At 42.4% G+C, this 19,200-nt stretch overlaps 1 pseudogene; it reads right to left on the bottom strand.

Moving 5' to 3' along the window:
• Positions 1-358: 358 nt before the first annotated feature.
• Positions 359-18,695, bottom strand: LOC119542861 (annotated as a pseudogene).
• Positions 18,696-19,200: the final 505 nt, after the last annotated feature.

The following is a 19,200-nucleotide window of genomic DNA, read 5'->3' as shown; positions in this document are numbered from 1 at the left end:
GATAAATGACTTAAGGGTAAGGTTCAAGTCTAGCAAGAACCTACAGTTTAAGCTAGTCTTGGAGAGTACACTCCTTGTTTTCCATTTTAGCCACAAAAAATGAGTGGTTTAGCATGGGACTTGTCACCCTTTGTAATGTAAAAGTTACAAGAGATTTCAATACTTGTAAGTCAAAGAACAGCAAGAATCACAGAAAAAAATATGTATTTTGCAATTTGTTTTGGGAGGGGGGCTGTCCTTATATTCTTAACATTTAGTGTTCTCCCATAATCAGACTTCTCAGTGCCCATCCAAGAAACCCTCATTATTTTCCTGATTAATTGATTGATGTTCTCACGTTAATTGATAATATTACAGCTTAGCAGAAAGATTCAAATGGCTCAAGTGGTGCTTTGAAATTCATCTCAAATGTGGGCTGAGTGACCTGCACGTTGGCGAGGCTGCCAAAGTGCAAGACCTTCAGCTTATTCTTAGTGTCGGAATTTACTTCAATGGTCTCCTGATCCAGGGCTGAAACCTCAGGTACATAACTCTCTCTCTTTCTCCTGCAGCTTGATGGAGATTCCTCTCATCTGGCCTCTCTGAATCCGCTTCTTCAGGTGTGTGGCACAGCCTGCTATCTTGTGTTGGGAATAATGGGGTTCTCCCCGCACGCACGCTTGCCCGCTTGTTCATCTGGAAGTCGTTGCCCAAGCGCTTGTACTACTTCTCAACGGTGACCTGAGCCACTTTCAGTTTTGGTGCCAACGCGGCCCTGGAAGTGGAGAAAACAGGGTCACTCGCGAGCCGGGGACCCCTACCGGGAAGAGTGCGAAGCCAAGCCCTAGCGTGAGTGGGATACCCGGGCTGAGCGTGCGCTGAGAAAGGAGAGGGGAGGGCCAGGCAGCGCCGGAAGCGCGGGGGTCAAGGCGGAAGTCAGTGGTCCGCCATGGCCCAGTCCTGACAGAGCTGGGGACGGGCTGGCCCCGGGCTCGCTTGGCAGGTTGGGGCCATGGAAAGCTGGAGATGAAGGAGGGTCCAGATTTAATAGAAAACAAAATATGGCCATTGATTTCCTGAGGTGAGCCTTTTGATCTAAGCTTAACTCTGAACTTTGAGACCTGCCTGATCCCATAAAGACTTCAGTTTGTAACGCAGAAAAATTACAAATTGCTAAAAGGACATTTCTAATGAATTTTTCAAATCAAGACTGTTATTCCAGAAATTTCAAGGTTCTGTTGTACTTTAAGTAAATACCCTCTCCGACAGACTCCTGAGAGTAATTAATGAGCTAGTAAAGTGGGAATTATCTAGCTATTCCAGACTCAAATTGATCCCTTTAAGCCACTTAAGGCACCCATTCTTCCATATCCTTTTTACTTTGAAATCTTCAAAGCTTGATGGCATTTAAGGATCTTGGGTGGGGCTTGTCTGAGAGTAGGCAAAATAGGAGAGTCTTCAGTTATATATCTATATAATTTATCAAGATTCTTACCTAGTAAATTCCAGGTATTGCCCTGAGCTCTCCAAAAGCAAGTCCATCTGTTGAGAATGGACCAGTGTTAAGTAGGCTACTGAGATTGCTCTAAAAAGTCGGAAAGTAAATCTATTAGTTTGCAATTGCATTGAGTTCAGAATATTCAATTCTGTATGAACAGCACATTCTTCTCCCTGTAGTCAAGCTATACAAGAAGCCAAATAACAGAGACCCAATCATTAATTTACAAGGCAAAATCACATGACAAGGAGTAGGAACTATACAGGGGCTTCATGGTGTGAACATTGTCTCCACAGGCTAACCTTCCCAGGAATCACAGTCAGAAAAAAAGAAACTTGTTGATCAAATATTTAATGTTACCAGGCTGAAACAAAGAACTAACTATTCAAAGTCTGTGGTTTAAGCCTCCTCCTTACAGCAAGAGCCACAAAGAAAACTTGTGAACTTTATCTTTTATAATATTTGCCTAGCTAAACTTCCTTTGGATGGGTTAATCTGGTCAGGAGTCAGGAAACTTTTCCTCCAAAGGTCTAAATAGTAAATATTTTTGGCTTTATGGGACATATCATCTCTGCAAGTACTACCTCTGCCATTGTAGCACAAAAATATTCACAGACAATACATAAGTGAATGAGCATAACTATGTTCCAATAAAACTTTATTTATGGACACTGACTTTGAATTTCCCATAACTTTCATAATTTTTCTGTTTTTTTTTAACCATTTAAAAATATAAAGCCATTCTTAGGTCATGGGTTATACAAAAATAGGCTATAGGTAGTTTGCTGACTCCTTGTCTGCTCAAGAAACATGCTAGAAGGTGTGGCCTAGAATTGATTAAAAAAACAACAACAAGGGAGTTGCCAAAGGCATTTCTCTAAATCCTGCTTTAAGGGAAATGCTAGGGGTGATTCCAGGGGAACACCTGGTTAATCCCATTATAGGTCTGCATAAGCTCATAGAGCCTCCGTATAAATCCATGGTACCTACTGTCCTGCAGTCTTCTAGGCCAGAAAAGTCTCTCACTGCTCAGGTCTTCCCTCGTTTTGGTTCCTCTTACCAGGTTTCCACAACAGCCAGCCCACTCGAGCTTTTGACCTCAACATCCTTCAGGATACGACATTGACCGTCTTCCCTCTGGCTTGACACAGTGCTACTATACTGCCACTCCCCAAATAAGAGTTAGTTCAAGCCAACATTTATTGGACACCCCTGCGGAGTCAGCATAAGACAGCAAGCATCCTTGGCCTTAAAAAACTCTCAGTCTCAGCAGAGGACGGATATTCTTCATATAACTAGTAAGTTGTCCGGCGCTTCTCCGCCCCGCCTCGAGTCCTCGGTCGGCCGGCGATGGGGACCAGAGAGATAAGGGGAGAGAGGGTGCGGACAACGTCTTCCCCGGAGCACTTGTGATCACTCAGGACTCGCGGTGGTAAAGCAGATAAACTTTTAATGGGACTAGGCAATCATCATCTTTACAGGTTCCACCCGGGGCGAGACACCTCGGGGGAGAACAACCTCGATGCGGCCGTCAGGTACGGCTCCTTGTGGGCTGTCTCCCCGAGCTTTGCCCGGGAACTTTCTTATAAACCTTGCGTGTATCCAATGGGCTAACGCCACGCACACAAGCATGATTGGTGAATACAGCGGGTGGTTACATACATCAGAAGCCGGAAGCAGGATGTGGGCGCCATCTTGGCACCACTCGATGGGCGGGGGGAACTCAAGGGCAGGCTGCAGCTTGTCTACTAGGCCAAATCCGGAAGGTGGCTGCTCACATCTCCCCCTTTTTTGTTTTTTATGCCCCAGTGTCTCCAGTGATGAATGTGCTCCCGTGGACCAAGATGGCCCACAACGTATTTTTTGGTGCTTTGGGGAGTCTGGACTAGGTCCCGGCCATACCAAGGTGGGACCTCTGGCACCGACCAGAATGCTCACTTCATATAGAGACCGGAGAACCCGTGAGCCGGAAACCACGTGGCCCTCCTTGCAGTACTCAGTCTCGCAACTGGGGGACAGGAGGATTAGAAGGTAGCCAGTGCCGAGGGCGTCACTAGGAGCCTCTGTGCAAACGCCAAGGGTCCCGTCTGGCCACAACTAGGACTCTGCGTAAGAGGTCCACCTGAGACAAAAATTAGGGCCACTGGTACCGAATGTTTATATACGAGATTTTTTCATATACTTAGCTGCGAACCTTACCCCCGAATGCCCAGCTTCGAGTGGTTGGGATGGGTGCTGGGCAGAGGGACTATAGTTATCAGGAGGGTTACAGGCAGAGGACATGGCCATCATGGCGGTAACACGTAATTGCTGTTGTCTTTGAAACAAACGCTCCAGCAAACTCTTAACAATGATCAAACCTACTAATAACCCCACAGCAAGAAGAACCCAGTTGGTCAGATTAGGCCAAGAGAACCAGGAGGGAAAAAAGGTCAATATTCCTGGCCCTCTTCCCGGTCTGCTGGGGAGTGGTCGACACCGTCGACATCATTTGACCGCTCATCACGCGAGTTGAGGACTGGATCCAACAGGTCACGTTGGGGGTTTAACGACCCGTCAGGCTGCAGTTCTTTGGTGTTCTCAGGCGACTGCACGGTTCTCACCAATCTCTCCGGTACCCACACTGGTTGGCGTCCTGGTTCCTGGGGAAAGACACAAACAGAGCCTCTGGCCCAGCTGAGCACTGGGTCAGGACCTTTCCATTGCCCCGACAGAACATCCCTCCAACGGACCAGGCCTCTATGCGGAGGACCTGGGGTGGTATGTTGTAGGGCAGGCGTCATGGTTGATGCGTTTTCATTTAAATAATTGTATGTAAATAGGGCGGCAGACAACTGGGCCCTGGGGGACAGACCATGACCTATTCCCTCCTTTTGCTTTTGCAATAGTTCTTTAATGGTCCTATGCGCTCTCTCGATGACACCCTGCCCCTGAGGGTTGTATGGGATGCCGTGTTTTAGGTTAACTTCCATAACATCACAAAACTTTTGAAAAGCTTTGCTAACGTAAGCCGGGCCGTTGTCTGTCTTAAAGCAAATTTTGAGGCATCCTCAGGGTGAAGTGGGATAGAGAAGAAGCAATCTCTAATGTCTATGACAACAACAGGCCACCGCTCCGGCAGAGTTGAGAGAAGGGGCAACCCCATCTGGACAGGTCCTAGAGGCTCCATGCAACTATTTATGGCCCTCAAATCATGTAAAAGCCTCCACGCACCTGATTTCTTTTTGATGACGAAGATAGGGGTGTTCCAGGGTGACGTGGAAGGGACGATGTGCCCCCTCTCCAACTGATCTGACACCAAAGCATGCAATGCTGAAAGTTTTTCCTGAGGTAAGGGCCACTGAGGTACCCAGACTGGAGCCTTAACTTTCCATGTTAACTTTATAGGTGTAGGCGGGTATGCACCCTCAGTGGCCCCTAGGAAAAACCCAGGCCTTGTCTACTGGGGTTAGAGTCAGCCTGAATGGGCTTCACGCGCCCTTGCAAGGAGGCTCCCAGCCCCCTGCCCGGGACATATCCCATTCTATTCAGCAACTGTTTAGAAGTTGGAGAGTAACCAGTGGTTAAAGTCACGTCCATTTGAGCTAGAATATCTCTTCCCCATAACGAAACAGGCAGGGCCAGCACATAAGGCTGAAAACTGCCTTGATGCCCTTCCTCATCCTCCCAATGGAGAGTAATGGCGCTCACCATGGGCGCTGAGATTTGGCCGATCCCTCTGATGGTGTCTTCCGCTTGGTTCGTTGGCCAAGCGGGGGGCCAATCTTGCTGTCTTATAATCGACCTATCGGCTCCAGTATCTAACAGACCTAGGAAGGCTCGGCCTTGTACTTTAAGAGTCAGCATGGGTCGAGACTCTAGGGACATCTGAAGACCCTCAAAAACTTCTCCGGAGGACCCAAATCTTTTATTCCCCCTCTGTCCTGGCTTGCTTGGAAAGACTGAATGCAGGCTGGGCAAGAGCAGAAGCTGTGCCAACCTATCGCCCTCTGCAATGACCAGAGTGCCCTGCAGAGACTGCACCATAACCTGGACATTACCCGTGAAATCTGAGTCTAGAACACCTGGCACAATTGTTAATCCTCTTAACGCTATGGATGCTCTCCCTAATATAAGCCCCACGGTTCCTACTGGAAGGGGCCCCCTGAAAGAGGTCCCCACCAATTGGACTCCCATAGCTGGGGTTAGCACGAGCCCGGAGGTGGCACGGAGGTCCAATCCTGCTGATCCGGGAGATGCGCGGGTCTGGATGGGGGCCGCATCGTCCGTTGGTGTGTTTGGGGGCCCACCGCAAGGGTGGACCCCCCCTGCCCGTTTTTTGAATCTTGCTCAGGACGACCAGAAAGGCGTACTCCTTGCGCATTGAAGACTGACTTACAGTCCTCGGCGCGGTGAGGCCCCTTGTGGCAGCGGCCACACAGCCTAGTGACTGCACGTGGCCCGCGGAGGTGCTGAACGGCAGGCGGTTGATCTTTATTGGGGCAGTCTCTCTTAAAATGCCCAGACTGGCCACAGCCATAGCATCTTTTTGGCTTTACCTCTAAAGCTCTGGGGTCCTTTGTGTTTACTTGTAAGGAGCTGGCTAACATAGCAGCCAGCCCCGCATTAGTTAACGGGCTGCCAGCGTCCCTGCAAAGCCGAACCCACTCTGTCAAGCTCTTTCCCTTATTCTGTGCCAGGATAACCTTGCACTCCTTATTGCATTGCTCAAAAATCATCTGCTTAACCACAGTTTCTGCAACCATTGGATCTGAGAAAATCCTCTCAGCCGCAGTCTGCATTTTCGCTACAAAATCTACAAAAGGTTCTGTGGGACCCTGGTGTATGCCGCTAAGCGAAGCCTGCGCCTCTCCTTCCCCTGTCAATTTTTTCCAAGCCCCTATGAAACAGCGAAAAATTTGGGCATAAACCTCCTGGGGGTATCCTGTCTGATTCTGGGCGTGAGCACCTTTCCCTAAAAGCATATCCGCATTCCACCCGCCGTGCCTTGCCACAGCGTTTCTTGCGGCTTGTTCCTCAGCTAACTCCTCAAACCACGCCTTCCAATCGATAAACCTGCCAGGAGGCAAGCAAGAGCGAGCCAGCTGAAGGATATCTGCGGGTGTATGATTTAGGGCGGAGAGGTTTTCAACCATATTCAGGGTGTAAGGGGCGTTAGGGCCGTACTGATGGACGGCTTGCCTCAGCTCCTTCAAGAGCTTGTAATCATAGGGTTCATGATTACGAGCTTGCTGATTGATAATGACTGGGAACATCTCGGAGGCTGGTTCGGGTTCATTGAGCAGCGGTCGGTAGCCGCCAAGAACGCCAAAAGGTCTGAATGTGGTAAAAGGGCTCCACCTCCAAAAATGCCTCCTATTGGGTGAAGGGTGCGGAGGGTCCGCGTAGTCGGGTAGGGATTCTGGGCATTGCGCGGGAAGGTTAGGGTATGTACTCGGCATGTCCGCCAGAGGGAGCCCTCTATAAGGGCCCTTTACGGAACCGCTGAAACCATCCACCGGATGCAGGTGCATCCTCTGAGGCGCAGCAGCCGTTACTGGTGGGGCGGAGGGCCGCGTGGGTGAGACAGGAGGCCCCTCTAGGTCAATCAGCGGAGGCGCTTCCGGCCCTTCATCTGCCTCACTCTCAGATTCTGAGTCAGAATTATCAGAACTAGCACTCGACTCCGGCGGCTTGCCCTTATGGGAGCCCTCCGCAGATGAAACAGACTGAGCCTCTTGGAGTGCATGTCGCGCCTGCAACAAGGCGGTAGGCGTAGTTAGGCCTGTGGCTGATTCTAACTCAAGTACTGCACGAACAGTCTCCCATATAAGGACTAGAATCGGGTCCAAACAGACACCCGTTTGGCGCGCTCGGTCTATATCACGACCAAGTTTCATCCAAGAGGGCAGATTAAGGCTGCCAGAACAAGGAAACCAGGGGGCAAAAGTGGCCACATCATCAAAAAATCGCTGGAGAGAGCTTCTCTTAACTGAGATACCCCACTGTTTCAAAAGGGTCTTTAAGGGGGTTAGTAGGGGTGAACTCCCGGACTGCCCCATGCTTGCAGCCGGCACTGTCTTGTAATCACTCGGAGAGCTCTTCCGAGTCCCCGGGGCTACCTGAACGCCCACGGGCCCTAGTCCTCGTATGGAAAGGGGGTGCTTACCTTCTCGCGGTGATCAGTCGCGGAGGTCAAACCACGGATCCCGGGAGCACGTCTCCGTCGGGGCGAGGGGAACGCAAATGAGGTTGCGGGTTCGAAGTTCCCCGTACGGGCCACCACTTGTCCGGCGCTTCTCCGCCCCGCCTCGAGTCCTCGGTCGGCCGGCGATGGGGACCAGAGAGATAAGGGGAGAGAGGGTGCGGACAACGTCTTCCCCGGAGCACTTGTGATCACTCAGGACTCGCGGTGGTAAAGCAGATAAACTTTTAATGGGACTAGGCAATCATCATCTTTACAGGTTCCACCCGGGGCGAGACACCTCGGGGGAGAACAACCTCGATGCGGCCGTCAGGTACGGCTCCTTGTGGGCTGTCTCCCCGAGCTTTGCCCGGGAACTTTCTTATAAACCTTGCGTGTATCCAATGGGCTAACGCCACGCACACAAGCATGATTGGTGAATACAGCGGGTGGTTACATACATCAGAAGCCGGAAGCAGGATGTGGGCGCCATCTTGGCACCACTCGATGGGCGGGGGGAACTCAAGGGCAGGCTGCAGCTTGTCTACTAGGCCAAATCCGGAAGGTGGCTGCTCACAGTAAGTGATTGCACATAACCTTTCACAAAGGCGTAATTTGGCAAAGCTCTAATCTCTATCAGCCTCCCCCCAATGCCTCCTTGATTACCTGTATATAGATAATCAACGTTAAATGTCAATAGAAGATTCCTTAGAAGGTATTTTTGTTATTATGCATACTGGCCTTTTAAAATTTTTATTTATTATTATTTGCATTGCATTGTGTGACTCCTTAGGAGATAAATCAGTTAAGAGAATATTTCACATTCACCTAGAAGTTTTAGAATATTAATCTGATGCTTGTTTCACATTTTCGTATTCATATGTTTGGATCATCACTTGTGCTTTATATGAACACTTCATTGGTTCCATTGATTTTTTTGTGTTTCTTAGTGGGTTACTTTGTATATTAGCTGTTTTATGTATACGTTCTTAATGTAGAACAACTGGGGTCATGTCTGTTTTGTTTTATGCAATTATTATTGAATTACTGTCTTTTACTGAGCTTTTAATAAATTGATTTTGAAACTGAAAAAAATAGCAAATGTATTGTTGGGGTGTGGATGATGAGAGATGGGCATCCTCCCCAGGGTCTGTTTTGGTAATGGCAGAAGTCAAATTTAGCCCCCCAATGGCAAAACTCTTCTCATTTCTGAAACTTCACACTCGTTGTTCTTTCTTTTTTGTTAAGTATACTGTTCTTTCTAAGGAAAAGAATTGTCCATCCTTGGTAAACAGGATTTCAGAATGAATTTCTTAGACACTCCAAACCATCCAAACAGATTGTCACCCATAAGGTCTTTCTAGAGAGAATTTCAGTCACCTCTGTCCTTGTTTTAACTTAGGGATTTGAGGTAGGATTCCAGGAGAAGATAAACTTAAATGAGTCTTGAAGGATGTTATGGATTGAATTTATCCCTCAAAAAGAGATGCTGAAGTCATAATCCTCAGAATGTGACCTTATTTGGAAAAAGGGGCATTACAGATGGAATTAGGCAAGTTAAAATGAGGTGATAGGTAGAGTAGGGTGAGATGTTAATCCAGTATGATTTATAAGAGGAGGAAATTTGGACACAGATAGACAGAAGGGAGAACACCATGGTTTGCTTGCAAGCCACCACCAGAAGCCAGGAGAAACATAAAGATATTCTTCCCTACAGACTTGGAAGAAAACATGGTCCAGCTCACACCTTGATCTTGGAATTCTAGCCTCCAGAACTGTGAGACCATAAATTTCTGTTGCTTTAAGCCACTCAGTTTGTGGTACTTTGTACGATAGTCCTAGCAAACCAGGACAAAGGATAAGAACAGCCTTGTATATGGTGCTATGGAGCTTTCCATTTTTTTTTTCCTGTTAGTGTTGGAGAGTAATTGAAAGGTTTAAAGTGGAGTCTGGCGCAATCAGATTCGTAGTTTAGAATCAAAACTGGATGACTCCTCCTGATTGTAGCAAGGAAGATAGATTTAGAAGAAGCAGTCCAAGAGCCAGGGAGGGCGTGGTGATGAAGGGCAGATATCCAGAAAGCCCTCAAAAATCTCTTTGATGATGATGAAACTTTTGTAGTTGGATGATAAATTTCAACACTAGTCTTTTCTTCTTAGTCAAAAATAACTGATAATTGATGAGTATACATTTATTACGTATATCTTAGGTTGTTGGGCATTCTCAGCTTATATCTGTTGTCTTGGGTCCTGTTTACACTCTCAAAGTGACCAAATGAAAATTTATGAAGTTACCCTATTATTTAGTCAATCCCCGCATAAGACATCAATAATTGCTAATGATTTTGCAGTTTAATGTTTCATTCTGATTTTTCCCCTCTCTGTCAGCATGACTTTATCTCCCATTATTGTTTCATCTGTGAAACATACATATGGATCTTACCCTCAATAGGTTCTTGTTCTTTTGAGAATCTTTGTTTTCAGGACCCCTTTATACCTTAACCCCTAAGTCAAGGTTTTTTAACCCTTGATTGAAACCCACTGTAAAAGTTCAATGTTATATCACTACCCAGAATACGTATAGATGCATGTAAATTGAAATACAAGTTTTGCAAGATAATTATACTTCTTGCAGTACATGCAGATATTTCATATTCTATTCTTATATGTTCTAGTCCATTCCATTCCACTTTGTTTTTTTTAAAGTTCTGATCACAATCCACCATACTGGTTTCACAACTTCACCAATGGGTTGCAACCTGCAGATTGAAAACCACTGCAATAGGTTATCTTATTATTGGATAGAAGAGGAATATTTCTATCACCCCAAAGTGTTCATCACGCCCCTTTACAGTCAGTCTCTTCCCTCTACTCTCTGGCCTCTGGCAACCATGAATCTACTTTCCATCACTACATAGTTTTACTTTTGTCAAATTTTACATAAATGGAATCATATAGTATGTGTCTGGCTTCTTGAATTTAGCATAATGCATTTGAAAGTCATCATGTTGTGATGTATCTTGGTAGGTCCTTTTTTATTGGTGAGTAGTATCCCACTGTATGGGTTTTCTGGTTTGCTAAAGCTGCTGTTAGCAAAATACCAGGAATGGATTGGCTTTATAAAGGGGATTTATTAGGTTACAAATTTATGGTTCTTAGGCCATAAAAGTGTCCAAACTAAGGCATCAGCAAGAGGATACCATCACTAAAGAAAGTCCCATGGTGTCCAGAACAGCTCTGTTAGCTGGGAAGGCACGTGGCTGGTGTCTGCTGATCCTTTGCTCTTGGGTTGCATTTCAAAATGGCTTTCTCTAAAATGTCTCTTGTCTTCTGTCTCTCTTAGCTTTTCTCAGCTCTTGGTTCTCCTGGGGCCTTTCTGTCTAAGCATCTGGGAGTCCTTTCTTAGCTTCTCTGGGGCAAACTCTGGGCTTCCTCTCTTCACTTAGCATCTCCAAACCTCCTTCTGGTTGCATCTCCCAGCATCTCCAAGCATCTGGGTCTGTGTCAGCTCTTAGCTTCTCCCGGGGGCAAACTCTGGATTACATATTTTAGCTTTTTTCCAAAATGTCTCTTGCAATTTCTCTGAGCTTCTTGTTTCAATGAGCTCTCTTAAAGGAGTTCGGTGATCTAATTAAGACACACCTTGGATGGGTGGTCGCAACTCCATGGAAAGAATTTAATCAAAGGTCTCACCCACAGTTCATTCAGTCACCTCTCCAGGGAAACACTCAATCAAAAGTTTCTGCCCAACAAGACTGGATTAAAATATCCTTGCTCTTCTGGGGTCCATAACAGTTTCAACCTGGCACAATGGGCATACCGCAATTTATCCATTCATTGTTTGGTTGTTTCTAGTTGGGGGATATTATGAATAAAACTGAAATGAGCAGTTGAGTACAAGTCTGTATGGACATGTTTTCATTTCTTTTGGGTAAATATCTAGGAGTTGAATTGTTGGGTCATGTAGTAAGTATGTTTTACTTAGAAAAGCAGTTTTTTTCAAAGTACTTGTACCATTTTGCATTCTCAAGTAATGTATGAGAGTTCCACATGCTCCATATTTTCATCCACAATTGGTATTGTTTCTGAATGAGTCATTTTAGTGGGTGAGAAGTGGTATTCCATTGCAGTTTTAGTTTGCATTTCCCCAATGACTAAATGATCTTGAGCACCATTTCGTGTATTTATTTGCCATTCATATAACTTCTTTAACAAAGTGTGTGTTCATGCTTCTCTCTCTTTTTTTCTTTTGATCAATCCTACCAGATTTGTATATTTACTGTTTTGTTCCTTCTACTTTGGATTTATTTTGTGGTTTTTCTTTCTTATCATAGAGTCTTACTTATTGATTTTTCCACTTTTCTTTTTCTAATACAGGCTTTTAAATTTATACATTTCCCTGTACATACTACTTAGCTATATTACACAAGTTGTCATCTGTAATAATTTTATAATAATTTGGTTTGATATAATTTCTATTTTGATTTCTTAATTTGTGTCTTTCTTAATTCCTAGCACACAGATTTTTTAGTTATCTTTTTATTTGTGTGTGGCTTAATAGCATTATAGTTGAAGAATGTTATGTGTACAGTAATTTAACTTTGTTGAGATTTGCCTTCTGGTCAAATATATGTTCAGCTAATAAATGTTTCATGTGTGCTTCAAGAGAATGTGTTTTCTGCAGTAGTTCTTTCAGTGTTCTATGTTCCCATTATGTCAAATTTTGTAGATCATATAGATTGAATCTGCTATGTTCTTGATGACCATTTTCTATCAATTGCTAGTGAGTTATGTTAAAAGCCTTCACTAAGATTATTGATTTGTCCATTTCTCCTTGTGAATCTGTCAGCCTTTGCTGTAGGCACATATAAAAGAAATCCACACCAAGACAGAAAATAGTGAAGGTTGCAGAAAAATATTAACAAAGAAACTGTCATAAAATAGCAAGAGAGAAAAGACAATCCTCCAAAAAGCAAAATTAGTGACAGCTGGTTTAGGGACAGTGTTATCTATAAAACAGTGAAACATTATCTTGCAATTGCTGAGAGAAAATAACTGACAACCTAGAATTCCAAACCCAATGAAAATATCTTTCAAAAATGAGGGCAAAATGAAATCATTTTCAGACCACTAGAAACTGAGTTTCCCACCTGCAAACCCCCATAAAGGAAAATCTAACGGGTGTACTTTGGGCAGGAGGAAAAGTGATTCCAGATCACTTGTAGTCCAATATATAAAAAGAAACAAAGAGCAAATATTTGGGTAAATCTAAACAAATTTTGACTTTAAAGCAATGATAATTTTAGTGGTATTTAAAAGAAAAAAACCCAAGATGATATTAAAATATATGACAGGCCCATGTTCCAGAGGAGAGAGTTTTTGAGGAACTACCAAAAAGGGGGCGGAAAAAAAAAACCCAAAACCCCCCAAAAACAATTTTCCATCTACTACAGGAAGCATAATGGGACTAATGCAAAAGATGGCAAGAAAGGAATAGGAAGTAATAGCATAAACTAGGTTGGTAGTTTTTTTTGTTTTTTTGTTTTTTTAATGTAACTTATTTCATTAAAGGTAAATGGACTTAAAGCCTCAGGAGTTAAAGACAAAGACTGGATTTTAAAAATCTATTTCATTTGTCTACAAGACTGGAAATGCTGAAAGTAAAGGGATGAAAAAGGTATGGCAGACAATTTCTAACCAAAAGAAAGTCAGCATGGCTACACTAAATCTGAAAAAATAAAATAGAGTTTAATACAAATACCATTATTAGAAATAGAGTGCCTGTGGTGACAGATGACCAAGATAAGAACATAATACTATTACTACCTCACTCTTGTCATCAAAACATGGTATATGTTATTTTAATTCATATCTGATATTAGTGAGGTTGAGTATTATATTTATTAAACTTTAAATTTCATATGGGAATTGTTGGTTCTATTCTTTTGACTGTCTTTCATCATCATAGCAAAGATTTGTTAGTAAAGTTTCTTTCTTTTTTCTTCCTCCTGATCCTCTCTCCTAACTCACCGCCCCCAACCCCCCCCACCCCCCTCCACTTTTTCCTCTCTTTTCCTTTCTCTTTATCTGGTGGTGGGGTTGGGGAAGTGGGGGGATAAAAATAAAATTACTGTGATCAAGTACATTAAGATTTTTTTCAAGGCTTTAAGTTTCTATTATTTCAGTAAACCCTTGCTAGCATTAGACTTCTTGAAAAAAGAAAATGTATCTCAGTGTTTGCATTTCTGTGATTAATTATGATGTTGAACATTTCTCCAATATTTTTGGCATTTTTATTTCCTCCTTTATGAATACTGTCTCACATCCTTTGCACATTTATCTAATGGTATCTTTGCATTTTTGTGTTGGCTTTGTCCAAGAAGGGGACTACCACTGAATATCTATAACTAAAAAGGTGAATTTATGACTGACTTAAGTAAGGGGGAACTATACTGATCAGGTCCATCATCCTTAAGGAAAGCAAACTGCTGATCTTAGGAGGTTCTTGGGAAGCATCTGTTTTGGGGTTGTGTTGATTATAGAGGCAAGAGTGGGTTTACATCAGCCTTGGAAGTGTGGCTTGTGAGAGTTACAGAGATGAGAATGGGTTATTCTGGCAAGACTGTTGCTGACTAGTCAACTTTCAGGAACATTGGCCTGTCCCTGACTGGTTGGCTTTTGAAGGCATTTTCCCTAAAGCAAGTTGCCATCGATTAGAGGATGAAATTTCTGATATTTACTTGTTAGCATGGCTATAGAACTTTTTATATGGCTTAGCATGGCTCAGTCTTTTTCCTAGAAGTTTGAGGACTTTTTTAATACTCATCTCTCTGTATTTAGGATCTTAACCTTTGTCATATTTTGAGGATTCTCTAAATGTAAAAGTCTGTAGTCAAATCTCCTTGACACTACGTGTCCCATCATTACAGCTTAAAATCTTTTACTATGCATGGTCTGTGTGCTTTATCATTAACTCATTTTCAAAGCAACCATAGTCTCTTTCTGTTGATTCATAATAGCTTCACATCTCTACATCTTGTTTCACCAAGGATTCCGAGCTCCATGGGCCAGAGTTTATATCACGTTTACCTCCCACAGCAGAAAGCACGGTGAATATGAGGTTGCAGTGTGAAAGCATGGATTGGAACAGGAATAATGAAGACTGAGAAATGATAGACTAGCTGATGGGGTAAGCATTAGTAAGAGTTGATTTAAACCAAGGACAACTTGGATGGTGTATTAGTTAGGGATCTCTAGGGAAACAGAACCAACAAGAGATACCTGTAAATATAAGATTTTATAAAAGTGTCTCATGCAGTTGTGGGGATGCATGAGTTCAAATTCCATAGGGCAGGATGCACGAGTCCAAATTCCATAGCGTAGGCCGCAAACTGGCAACTCCAATGAAGGTGTTCGATGAACTCCTCAGGAGATGCTGGCTAGCTGAAGAGGAAGAGATGTTTCTCTTTGTCTCCCTTGGAAGTCTTCAACTGATTGAATTTAACCCAGCTGATTGAATTCTCTCATTGTGGAAGACAGGCCCTTCATTGATATAATCAGCCACAGATGCAGTTAATTGACTGATGATTTAATAAACCAGCCTTCTGGTTTATTAACCAGCCACAGTTGTCCTTGCAGTAATGGTTAGGCCAGTGCTTGTTTGACTAGACACCTGGGTACCATCACCTGGCCAAGTTGACACATGAACCTAACCATCACAGATGGAAATGTGGGAAAATATTTAGGAAGAACTAACTGAAGAACCAAATTTTATAGAACTCAACTTGTTGACAAAACTAATTCTCTAGAGCAACACAAATTTTAATCATATTTAATTTGAATAGCTTTGCCCATTTATGTGGCATTATTACTTCAGAGGATTGCAAATAGTATAGAGTCCTCTTGTGGGATCTTAGTAAGGTGAGATGGTTGAAGCATAAAGATTGGTCATGTAAAAAGAGCCCCTAACAACTGAACTTCATAAATCCCTAGGGAGGATTAGAAGACTGAGGACTCAGGTGGCAGTTTTATTTAAATGGCTAGTTTTGAACTTAGCGGACAAAAGTACCCATAATTAATGTGCTTACTCTAGGTTGGTCCCCAGAGGGGCATAAATCCCCAAGCCATACCTAGGACATCCTAAGGGTAATCAAAATCCTAAGGTGTTTTCATTTCCCCAAGAGATTTTGTGCGTGTTGTATTAAAAGGCAGCATAGACCAACTCTGGACTTCTCGTTATGTGAGATAATAAATTTCCTCATTATGATGAAAGTAAGAGAAGGGAGGAAGGAAGGAAGGGAGGGAGGAAGGAAGGGAAGGAGGATGGGAGGGAGGAAGGGAGGGAGGACGGAGGGAGGGAAAAAAGAAAAGAGGGAAAACAAGTGTCCTAGATGCATATTCAGTTAACTAAGTGGTGTGTAGGAAGGAGGCAGAAAGTCTGGGTTTACTTGACAAAAGTGCTCTCTCAGTTATGGGTTAATTATATAATACAGTCATTTTGGAATGTAAAAATATTTGGAAGCTACCTAGTTCAACTCCCTGGCTTTTTAAAGAGAGAAAAGAAAAATCAGATGTTCATAAAGGTGAAATTACTCGCTCAGGTTGGTTATAACCAGAGCTAGAACTATCATTCAGGTCTTCTGACTTATAATCGCATGGTATATACTTTACAATATGCCTCATTACACATCTCAACTGCTGCCTTTCAAGTCACTTAGTTCAATAGCCAGTGGGTAAGAGGGCACGAACTCTGACAGCCAAACAACAATATTAGCTACTTCTTAATGATTCTGGATAAGATGATCTCTCTGGATGAATTCCTGAGGAAGCAATTAATGTTTCCCTGAAGTTCTAAAAGTAAAATTTTCAATTCCTTGTGCACCTCACTTGATTGGGGTTTGCTAGGCACTAGGAAGAAGAAACATCATTTATGGATGGCTCTTATAAATATATTGTTTGCTTATATTTGTATTTATACTTGTTACTAAATAATGAATAAGTGGGGCAAATGAAAATTTTAAGAAGGGATGGATTTTTGTGTTGGTTAAGCATGAAGACTTTTCCTGTTAGGATATACTATTCGTTTGCAGTTGTGAAAGACAAAACTGGACAAGTAGAGAACATCAAAGATTAGAAGACAAGAATATCTCAGCAAGGTGGTTTTGCCTTAGACTTTTACAGGGAGGGGTAAACGAGTTATGGGTGACATGATTTGCACTTCAGGTTGTTTTGTAAGCAGGGGGAAGTCTGAACAGGAAATGTTTTTCTTGCGGTTAGCTAGCTGCAGGGTGCCCAATAGTTCTAATCTTAGCTAACAGTCATGAGACAAAGAAAAGGAAGTTGGCTAGGGGCAATGCAGGTTCTGGCATAGGGGAAGGGTCTGTGTCTGGCTTTGTCAGCAGTTTCAGGCAAGAGAGGAAGGGTCTGTAATTTGACTTGTCATAATCTTGTTCCAACTATTGATTATTAAATTGTTCATTATTTGCTAATTAAACTAGGTCCCACAAATAACCAAATCTTCCATTGCCTTGCCCTAAACTTGATGGAAAGCATTCAGCTATGAAAGTAATTTCTAGAAAACATAAGTTTGCTGTGATGCTTTTGTACTATTATCTATCTATCTATGTATCTCTCTATCTCTCTACCTACCTACCTACCTACCTACCTACCTACCTATCTACCTTGCAGATGATGAGGTTGTCTACCAAGAAGTATCAAATTGGTAGACTTCAGTAAGGTAGCCAGGTATAAAATAAATATAGATATAAATAGGACATATTATTCAACAAGAATAAATCAGAAAAAAATAATGCAGAAAATCTTTATCACAGCAAGAGAAACTATAGGCTGTCTTTGGAAGAAAATTATAAAACCAAATACAAAAATATAAAAGAATACCTGTATAAATAGAGAGGTATACTATGTTCCTAGATGGGATGACTCAATATTAAAAAGGTGGAATGACTCAATATTAAAAAGATGGAAATTCTCCTCCAGTGATCTACAAAGTAAGTCTCTAGAATTTACAGACACACACGTACATTGATTCTATAGTTATCTAGAAGATGGTATTCTGTAATTAGTATTGTGACAACTGAGTAGCCATCTGGAAAGTGATAGTTGAATTCCTACCACTTACCTTACACCAAAATTAATTCCAAGTGGATCAAAAATGCAAACAAAACTGTAATGAAAGCAAGGGCAAAGACAGCCCCACATCTCCTCTCCTCCTACCCCGAGCATGTTGAAGACCTAAAACAGGCATTATATAAAACAAGAATTACAAATGGCAAATAAACATGCAATGATGCTAACCCTCACGGTGTTAGGAAAACCATAAGTTATTGCTATAGACCCACCAGAATGGCTAAGATTAAAAAAGGCTGATAAAACCAAGTATTGGTGAGAATATGACAAAAGGAAACTTCATGCTCTCTTGTTGGGAGAATAATCTGGTACAAGTTTTTTGAAGAATAGTTTGTAACTGAAAATACTCAATGGTCCCCAAATTCCAGCCTTAGTAATACACCGTAGAGAAACTCATGCATATGTATACTACAATATATTCAAGAATGTTCATATCAGCATTATAAATGCCAAAAGATGGAAACAACCCAACTATTCATGGAATGTCTATGGAGTAATACAAAAGAAACTAGAAATATTAGTTGCCTTTGTAGAAGGGAACTGGATGGCCAGGGGACAGAATTGGGAGGATGATTTATTTTTCCCTTTCCCTTTTTTTTTTTTTTTTTTGCAGCTAATTTATAACTTTTTGATAATCGGCTATTCATTTTCATCCACATTGTAGGTTTTTGAAAGTGGTGACAGGTACATGGATAATACATAGAGCTTGTTTGGTGAATCTTTTGTTGATCCTCGTGTCAGTGTGTACATCTGGAGTTTCCATGTCCTTCATGGCAAATTTCTGGGTCTCTTTGAGTGCTTGAGGACACATCCTGAAGCCCACTCCCTGGATGTGCTTGTGAATGTTGATGTGCTACCTGGTCACACCCTCATAGATGGCAGATCGGCCCTTCTCTTTGCGGGAAGTCATTCTGCTTAACCAGCTTGGAAAGTTCCCTTTACCCTTTTGATCATACCTTCACCCTATCAACTAAAAAATATATACTTTATTAATAAAAAAGAGTAGATTCACCTAAATAATATATTTGGATAGAGAAATAGACATGGAAGACTTGCCCTCACAGATAAAATATATAACACTGTTAACACATTGTCATATTAAAGCAGTTGTAGACAAAGTGGCCCTTGAAAGAGAATAGAATCCAGAAATACACTCAAGTACATATGTGTGTGTGAATATATACTATCTAGTAACTAAAGGTTTGTTTCAAATGAGCAGATGAATTATTCCACGTGTGGTGTTTTTTCTGTTTTGGGAGGGAAGAAAGATCCTTACATCACATGAAATAAAAAAATATTTTCAGAGAGGAGGAACTTAAAGTCTAAAGTTAAGAAAAAATATAAAATTATCAGGAAAAAATTTAGGAAAATGCCTTTATAATTTTGAAGTGAGAAGGTGTGTGTGTATGTGTATA

The sequence above is a fragment of the Choloepus didactylus genome, chromosome 8, assembly GCF_015220235.1.
Source record: "Choloepus didactylus isolate mChoDid1 chromosome 8, mChoDid1.pri, whole genome shotgun sequence".
Lineage (NCBI taxonomy): Eukaryota > Metazoa > Chordata > Mammalia > Pilosa > Megalonychidae > Choloepus > Choloepus didactylus.
The sequence above is the reverse complement of the archived record's forward strand: the minus strand, read 5'-3'. Positions and strand labels throughout refer to the sequence as shown.